This window comes from Camellia sinensis, chromosome 14 (assembly GCF_055761805.1).
Source record: "Camellia sinensis isolate YWXY chromosome 14, ASM5576180v1, whole genome shotgun sequence".
NCBI classification, from domain to species: domain Eukaryota; kingdom Viridiplantae; phylum Streptophyta; class Magnoliopsida; order Ericales; family Theaceae; genus Camellia; species Camellia sinensis.
In genome coordinates, this window is record NC_138974.1 from 38,767,564 (window position 1) to 38,776,964 (window position 9,401).

Sequence of the window (9,401 nt, forward strand, 5' to 3'; positions counted from 1 at the left end):
GTGTGTGTGTGTGTGTGTGTGTGTGTGAATATGATAAAATGTCAGACAAATTTGGCTGAGTAGAAATAGTGGTGGTACAAGAATCATCCATATCATCTTCTGATAGAAACGTAGGGAGGGAGCCATGGAAGGCCCTAAGCCAATGAGATCGATTGGGTAAGACCTAAAGGAGCCGAGATGCAAGGGAAGCCATTTGAAGGAGAAGACATTGGGGCTCCTGGTTGAGGAGCTGGAGAGCGAGCCAGATGTCCAGCATGGCGTAGCCGGAACTGGCGATTTCAGGCGAAGCCGCCGTGTCCGCGCCGATGAGAGTGCGAGTGAAGAAGCTGAAGATGAACGGTTGTATCGGGACGAGGCAGCATGGCGTAGCCGGACTTGGCCGAGGTCGGCGGCGGTGGCTGCCGCGATGGGCAAACATTCATCAAATCAAATTGATGAAACCCTCATCGTCATCGATGACTTCCCTCTCCTCCATCTCCGATCATCATCATCATCATCAATCCATCTCCCCCCGAACCTCAATTTCCAGTTAGGGTTCGCAATTCATCAAAACCCCGCCTTACTTTCTAGGGTTAGTTGGTTTTCGTTAATTGTTATTTGATTTTCATATTTACATACGTATATATATGTGCGAAGATGTACAGTAATTTCAAAGAGCGAGCGATCGAGTACGTGAAGCAAGCGGTGCAAGAGGACAATGCTGGAAACTACGCCAAGGCCTTTCCTTTATATATGAACGCTTTGGAGTACTTCAAGACCCATTTGAAGTACGAGAAGAACCCTAAAATCAAGGAGGCTATTACCCAGAAATTCACCGAGTACTTGCGACGTGCTGAGGAGATCAGGGCCGTGCTCGACGAGGGTGGCGCGGCTGGGCCGGCGGCCAACGGTGATGCTGCGGTGGCAACGCGGCCGAAGACGAAGCCCAAAGATGGGGGAGAAGGTGGTGGGGATGGAGAGGAGCAGTCGAAGCTGAGGGCAGGGCTTAACTCGGCGATTATTAGGGAGAAGCCGAATGTGAAGTGGAATGATGTGGCGGGGCTTGAGAGCGCCAAGCAGGCGTTGCAGGAGGCTGTTATATTGCCGGTTAAATTCCCGCAGTTCTTTGTTGGAAAGAGGAGGCCATGGAGGGCTTTTCTTTTGTATGGTCCACCTAGAACAGGGAAGTCATACCTAGCCAAGGCTGTTGCAACTGAAGCAGACTCTACCTTTTTCAGTATTTCTTCTTCAGACCTGGTTTCAAAGTGGATGGGTGAAAGTGAAAAGCTAGTTTCAAACCTTTTCCAAATGGCTCGTGAAAGCGCACCTTCTATCATATTCATCGATGAAATAGATTCCTTATGTGGTCAGCGTGGAGAAGGCAATGAGAGTGAAGCTTCCAGACGAATCAAAACAGAACTTCTTGTGCAGATGCAGGGTGTAGGACACAATGATGACAAAGTTCTCGTTCTCGCAGCAACAAATACTCCCTATGCTCTGGATCAGGCCATTCGGCGGAGATTTGACAAGCGTATATACATTCCTCTTCCAGATTTGAAAGCACGGCAACACATGTTTAAAGTGCATTTAGGAGATACTCCTCACGACTTGAATGAAAGTGACTTTGAAAACTTGGCTCGTAGAACAGAAGGTTTTTCTGGTTCTGATATTGCTGTCTGTGTTAAGATGTCCTCTTTGAACCTGTACGTAAAACCCAAGATGCCATGTATTTCATAAAGACTGAAGATGGTAAGTGTGTTAGGTTTAGTGGAGTGGATGTAGTGGGTTAGGTTAGTGGTTTAGGTTTAGTGTACATTAACACTGATCATGTTCTTGGTTTTTATAACCACAAAACCTCTTGAAGCTGCTGCAAGGCCTTTCGATGGTAGAAAGCTGACGGCGGCTCATGGTGGTGGTGGTGGTGGTGGCAGTGGTGGCATCTCTAAGTCGGCATTGGTTCACAAAGAACCAGAAACACCGCCGGGCCCTTCTCCATGCACTTTCATCCCTCAGAAAGGCGACCGCCATTGTCACTGATCAACTTCTTCTTGTTGGTTGAATTGAAACTTTTGTAATTGAATGGTTTATTGCTAAAATTTTCTTTCTTCAACTGTTGAGCATACTTCTGTGGGTCTGAAAGAAGTTACGTGTCCATCTTTACTTCTGAATTATTTTATTTTATTTTTTATTTTTTTTCCCCCAAAATAGTGAGTTCTCAATATTGAATACTGCATCTTGTTAAAACAAATTCATTAATTTACTTGTTTTGAATGTTGTGATGAATTGGTTCCGAAATTGAAATGGGTGATGAATGAATGAATCCATAGAAATTTTAATACACACCCCTTTGAAATAGCCCCATATAAATCTCACAAATGCCCTCCACAATTTGAAACCACACCCAAAAGGCTTCGAATCTGTCCAAGTAAAAATCAAATTAAATTAGACGAGATGGAATCAATGCTGATAACAGATTTTCTAATCAAATTAAGTGCATATTTGATTTGATTTGTGGATTAGATTAAATTCAAAGAATTTTTCAATTTTGGAAGACCGACCCCTGTGTTGAATTTCATTCTGGTTCTGTTCATTTTCCACTTTCATTTTGTTGTGTCTTTTTGGTTGGTGGTGATTTGATTGGTAATGTTTCTGAATGAATTCTTTTTTTCATTGGATGGTGTGATATTATCAAAAAGGAAGAGTCTGTTTTTGAGTTTGTGTTAATGGTGAAGGGTGAGGCAAGTTGTTTTGGCACAATAGGGCAGGGTAGAGATCGAGTCCGGATTGTCTGCCGTTATTCTCTGCCGTCCAAAACGACGTCGTTTTGATTTTTTTTTTCTCCTCCTTTCCCCTTAGCTTTCTCCCCTCTTTAGCTTTCTCTCTCATTTGCTGAAAACCCTTATCCTTAAAGCAGAGAAGAGACCAACAGAGAGAGGCAGAGGCGAAGACGAAACGAAGGAGGTTGAGGGCGGCTAGGCGACGTCACGGCGAGAACCTAACTCATACACCACGGCGACAGCAATGAAGCGAGGCCAGAGAGAATAAAAAAAAAAATCCTTTGAATGTAAGAAAAAGACCCATAAGACCCATGAATCTGGATCAACATCAACGAACGAACGAGGAACAGCGACAACCGGCGAAGGACGAACGACGACTTGAAGATGCACTGCTTCTTTATATTTTATGTATGTATATATTTCTAATTTCTTTGATTATATAATTTTGGGTGATTTGTGTGATGGGTTTATGAAATTTTGAGTGTATGAAATTTTCGGTGTTCTGCTGTTGTAACACATAGGCCATCTTCAAAGCAAGGAGAGAGAGAGTGAAAGGGAGTGAAAGGGTGTTCTGCTGTTGTATAGTGGTTTCTTGTGTTTGAAAGAAGTTGATTATCTTCCAATCTTCTTGTTCATCTTTGGAGCTTAGAAAACCCAAGAAATCTTTGTTTTGAACAGAGAACCCAAGAAATCTTTGTTTTGAACAGAGAACCCAAGAAATCAAAACACATGAGAAATCAAACCCAAGATGAAATCAAACACAAAGGTTTGCCGACTCATCGACTGACGTCGCCTCTGATTCTTTCAGTTCGTCTCTTACCTGTATTGAGGATTACGGTTCTCAACAAATGAGAGAGAAAACAAAAGCGGAAAAAAAGAAAAAAAAAGAAAAAAAAAGAAGAGGGTCCAAAACGACTTTTGGACCGCGGCAGGATGCGCCGTAGGTAATCACGGCAGCCAATCCGGACTCGGTAGGAGTCATGGAATCTGAAAGGAGAGAGAGGTTAAACGACCGATGAGGGTTTGTGAACGACCAATGGAAGGCGACCATAGTTTTTTGGGTTTGTGAAAAAGAACATGGGGGTAAAAATGACTTTTTCAATATATATATATATATTTTTTTTGAATAATGTTGGATTCTAAATATTTTATCAATATTTTTATCAGACATTTAGTAAAAATGTTGTAAAATATTTGAAGTCTCCAATATTTTCCTATATTTTTTTACTCATTTGTGAAAATTTTAAATTGTTTCATTCTATAAGAAATTTGAAATTGTAATAGACTTGCTTGTAAATAATTAGTCATATATTTTCTTCAGCGTCATAATTCCTTTAATAAAACAGATACTGTATTGATTTTTTTGATATTTTTGTCTATAATTTATTCGGTGGTCATTTCAGGTTTGCTTTAGTAGATTTTTTATTTTTTATAAAAAGATATGAAAAAAAATAATAAAGAAAACGTGATAACTTATAACAAATAAGTAAATAAATTGTTCATTATAATAACTCCTCAAACTCAACCTCAATGTATTTCAAAAAGTGTTTGTTTATGTACATGTGATTTTTTTTTTATTTTAATTTATATAGATAATTAACAAAATAAAAAAAAATAAAAATAAAAAATCGTCTTGTCTTTCTAGTCTAATGTTGTAATTTATGATCTTATCCTAAGCTAATGATGATGATTCGACTATCACAATGGTTCTAGATTTTGTAGAGAACGCTTCACACTATTTACCAACATCACTAGACACTTGAGGTACTTGTCAGGTTATATTTTAACAATTTGACAAAAAAATAATAAATTTTATAATTTTAAAAAGTCAATTTTTTACTAACTTTTCAAATCACTCCACAATAAAATAAATAAAGGCAAATACAAAGAAAGGCCAACGAAAACAGCCCAACCATTCTTCTTGTTCTTTGAAGCTTGGAAGTTGACATATTGTGCTGTTTTGAGAAGTTGGTAAAAAGTTGACTTCTTGATTTTTTTTTTGTGATTTTTTGATATTTTTGTATTAAAAAAGCTGGCTTTTTTTTATGATTTTTTTGTGTAAAAAAAATTAAAAAACCAAAAAGATAGTTTTTTACTTAAATTCCTAAAACATTATTACTAGTTATTTGAATGGCTTCATTGCAAGATTTCTTTCTTCAACTGTTGAGCTTAGATCTTATAGGTGGGTCTGAGAAGGGTCAGATCTTATTTGTGCTCCTTTTCTTTTTTGAAGTAGTGAGTTGTTAAGGTTGAATAAAATCACTCTCTATCTTTCTAAAATAAATTCATGGGTTTACATGTTTTGAATATTGTGATGAATCGGTTGTGTCAGACCAATGTAGAAGACAGTTTATGGGGTCATGTCGGACCGGTGTAGCAGGACAGTTTACGGGGTCATGTCGGACCGATGTAGCAGGACAGTTTATGGGGTCATGTCGGACCGTTGTAGAAGACAGTTTACGGGGTCATGTCGGACCGATGTAGCAGGACAGTTTACGGGGTCATGTCGGACCGTTGTAGAAGACAGTTTACGGGGTCATGTCGGACCGATGTAGCAGGACAGTTTACGGGGTCATGTCGGACCGTTGTAGCAGATTGTGGTGGTGCACCAAGGGGGTGACTTAGGGAGTGCGCCATGAGCGACTTATACATGATACTGTGTATAACCCCCCCTCAAACTCAAATAGGTGTGAAGAGAGAAACCTATTTGAGGTTGAAACAAAGGGATTGATAAAGCTGGTCGGTGTAGAAGACACTGTATGAGTGTGTATATAGGCTGCCCAAAAGATATACATGCATGTAGATATCGAGCCCTCAAAAGTCGTGCCCTCAAAAGGTGTGTCATCAATAGGCGTGCCCGAGTCATGAAAAGGCGTGCCATGAAAAGGCATGCCAGGTTGTCGGCGTCAAGAGGCGCGCGATGCGCGTGGCTGCCTCGGCTATTTAACCAAGACAGAGCCTGAGGCCGAGGCAGAAGCAAAAAACCTGCGAAATCCTCTGTAAAACTCTTCGTTGTGCTGAGAGAGAGAGGCTGTAACACTGTTGTGCTGAGAGAGAGAGTCTGTAACACTCTGTGGCGAGAGAAAATGGCTTCGTCGTCCCGTGGTCTGCTGACTCTCTTTCCCGACCTCAACGAGTCAACAAGAGAGATAACGGGTGCGGTGGCCAGTGAACCTCAACCAAACACCACGGGGTTTGCTCCGTTGAACTTTCCGATGCAGTCGGTGGAGCAAAAAATGGCAGTGCAAACGGATGTGGAGGCTAATCAGTATACGTTGAAGGCATGTGTGGAGTCCATGACGGCGGTCACAAACTTGTCGCACCGGCTGCAGAGTAGGACAAATGAGGTGCAGCAATTAAACTCCCAGCTGGCTCTGCTCCAACGCATGTATAAGGATGCGCGAGCAGAGATAAGCGTGCTAAGGGCAGAAAACAAGGAGCTGAAGCGGAAGGCCACCGTGATGTTCCGATTTGGAGGGCCGCCATATGCTGCAGTGGAGGAGCAGGGAGTAGTGATCGTGCCCAGTGGAGTGGGAAATACGGAGGCAACACCGGCAAGGGCCGCCCAGGACGGAGGCAAGAAGAAAAGGCCGGCGGAATAGGCGAAGAAGTGAGGTCGGTTGGTGGCCGGCTGCAGAAAAGAAAACAAATTGTTTTGTTTGTTGTGGTTGTTTTTTTTTTTTTTTTTTTTTTTTTTTTTTTTTTTTTGATGTAAAATGGTGATCGGGGTGAGCCCCTGATATGAATAAAATATGAGTTTTGGGCAAATTTGTAAATTGTTTGTTTGTTTGTTTGTTTGTTTGTTTTTTTTTTTTTTTTGTTGTTGTTGTTGTATGTTTGATTTGACGTGTGCCCCTCTTTACAAAACAAAAACAATAAAATAAAAGAAAATAATAAAAAAAGATATATATATATATATATATATATGGGGTAGGGGAAAAGATGGGTTTTAAAAAATAGTGGGTATGGGAAAAATGTGGTGGAAGTGATGATTATGTTTGTTTGTTTGTTTGTTTGTTTTTTTTTTTTTTTTTGTCAGTGAGCACATGGATTTGGAAGAATGGGTGGATAATAAAAAAGAAAAAGAAAGGGAGCATGATGGGTATGTGAAGTAGATAATAAAATAAAAGTGGGTTTTGTGTGTGTGTGTGTGTGTGTGAATATGATAAAATGTCAGACAAATTTGGCTGAGTAGAAATAGTGGTGGTACAAGAATCATCCATATCATCTTCTGATAGAAACGTAGGGAGGGAGCCATGGAAGGCCCTAAGCCAATGAGATCGATTGGGTAAGACCTAAAGGAGCCGAGATGCAAGGGAAGCCATTTGAAGGAGAAGACATTGGGGCTCCTGGTTGAGGAGCTGGAGAGCGAGCCAGATGTCCAGCATGGCGTAGCCGGAACTGGCGATTTCAGGCGAAGCCGCCGTGTCCGCGCCGATGAGAGTGCGAGTGAAGAAGCTGAAGATGAACGGTTGTATCGGGACGAGGCAGCATGGCGTAGCCGGACTTGGCCGAGGTCGGCGGCGGTGGCTGCCGCGATGGGCAAACATTCATCAAATCAAATCGATGAAACCCTCATCGTCATCGATGACTTCCCTCTCCTCCATCTCCGATCATCATCATCATCATCAATCCATCTCCCCCCGAACCTCAATTTCCAGTTAGGGTTCGCAATTCATCAAAACCCCGCCTTACTTTCTAGGGTTAGTTGGTTTTCGTTAATTGTTATTTGATTTTCATATTTACATACGTATATATATGTGCGAAGATGTACAGTAATTTCAAAGAGCGAGCGATCGAGTACGTGAAGCAAGCGGTGCAAGAGGACAATGCTGGAAACTACGCCAAGGCCTTTCCTTTATATATGAACGCTTTGGAGTACTTCAAGACCCATTTGAAGTACGAGAAGAACCCTAAAATCAAGGAGGCTATTACCCAGAAATTCACCGAGTACTTGCGACGTGCTGAGGAGATCAGGGCCGTGCTCGACGAGGGTGGCGCGGCTGGGCCGGCGGCCAACGGTGATGCTGCGGTGGCAACGCGGCCGAAGACGAAGCCCAAAGATGGGGGAGAAGGTGGTGGGGATGGAGAGGAGCAGTCGAAGCTGAGGGCAGGGCTTAACTCGGCGATTATTAGGGAGAAGCCGAATGTGAAGTGGAATGATGTGGCGGGGCTTGAGAGCGCCAAGCAGGCGTTGCAGGAGGCTGTTATATTGCCGGTTAAATTCCCGCAGTTCTTTGTTGGAAAGAGGAGGCCATGGAGGGCTTTTCTTTTGTATGGTCCACCTGGAACAGGGAAGTCATACCTAGCCAAGGCTGTTGCAACTGAAGCAGACTCTACCTTTTTCAGTATTTCTTCTTCAGACCTGGTTTCAAAGTGGATGGGTGAAAGTGAAAAGCTAGTTTCAAACCTTTTCCAAATGGCTCGTGAAAGCGCACCTTCTATCATATTCATCGATGAAATAGATTCCTTATGTGGTCAGCGTGGAGAAGGCAATGAGAGTGAAGCTTCCAGACGAATCAAAACAGAACTTCTTGTGCAGATGCAGGGTGTAGGACACAATGATGACAAAGTTCTCGTTCTCGCAGCAACAAATACTCCCTATGCTCTGGATCAGGCCATTCGGCGGAGATTTGACAAGCGTATATACATTCCTCTTCCAGATTTGAAAGCACGGCAACACATGTTTAAAGTGCATTTAGGAGATACTCCTCACGACTTGAATGAAAGTGACTTTGAAAACTTGGCTCGTAGAACAGAAGGTTTTTCTGGTTCTGATATTGCTGTCTGTGTTAAGATGTCCTCTTTGAACCTGTACGTAAAACCCAAGATGCCATGTATTTCATAAAGACTGAAGATGGTAAGTGTGTTAGGTTTAGTGGAGTGGATGTAGTGGGTTAGGTTAGTGGTTTAGGTTTAGTGTACATTAACACTGATCATGTTCTTGGTTTTTATAACCACAAAACCTCTTGAAGCTGCTGCAAGGCCTTTCGATGGTAGAAAGCTGACGGCGGCTCATGGTGGTGGTGGTGGTGGTGGCAGTGGTGGCATCTCTAAGTCGGCATTGGTTCACAAAGAACCAGAAGCACCGCCGGGCCCTTCTCCATGCACTTTCATCCCTCAGAAAGGCGACCGCCATTGTCACTGATCAACTTCTTCTTGTTGGTTGAATTGAAACTTTTGTAATTGAATGGTTTATTGCTAAAATTTTCTTTCTTCAACTGTTGAGCATACTTCTGTGGGTCTGAAAGAAGTTACGTGTCCATCTTTACTTCTGAATTATTTTATTTTATTTTTTATTTTTTTTCCCCCAAAATAGTGAGTTCTCAATATTGAATACTGCATCTTGTTAAAACAAATTCATTAATTTACTTGTTTTGAATGTTGTGATGAATTGGTTCCGAAATTGAAATGGGTGATGAATGAATGAATCCATAGAAATTTTAATACACACCCCTTTGAAATAGCCCCATATAAATCTCACAAATGCCCTCCACAATTTGAAACCACACCCAAAAGGCTTCGAATCTGTCCAAGTAAAAATCAAATTAAATTAGATGAGATGGAATCAATGCTGATAACAGATTTTCTAATCAAATTAAGTGCATATTTGATTTGATTTGTGGATTAGATTAAATTCAAAGA

General features: G+C 41.6%; 2 pseudogenes across 2 annotated transcripts; both read left to right on the forward strand.

Annotated features, from left to right (window-relative positions):
* The first annotated feature begins 422 nt into the window (after positions 1 to 422).
* LOC145807475 (protein SUPPRESSOR OF K(+) TRANSPORT GROWTH DEFECT 1 pseudogene) lies at positions 423 to 2,089 on the forward strand (annotated as a pseudogene). Its single transcript, XR_014350604.1, has one exon. The product of XR_014350604.1 is annotated as a protein SUPPRESSOR OF K(+) TRANSPORT GROWTH DEFECT 1 pseudogene (transcript).
* A 4,906-nt stretch (positions 2,090 to 6,995) lies between these two features.
* Positions 6,996 to 8,977, forward strand: LOC145807403 (protein SUPPRESSOR OF K(+) TRANSPORT GROWTH DEFECT 1 pseudogene; annotated as a pseudogene). The gene has a single exon (XR_014350457.1). The product of XR_014350457.1 is annotated as a protein SUPPRESSOR OF K(+) TRANSPORT GROWTH DEFECT 1 pseudogene (transcript).
* The last annotated feature ends 424 nt before the right edge of the window (positions 8,978 to 9,401 follow it).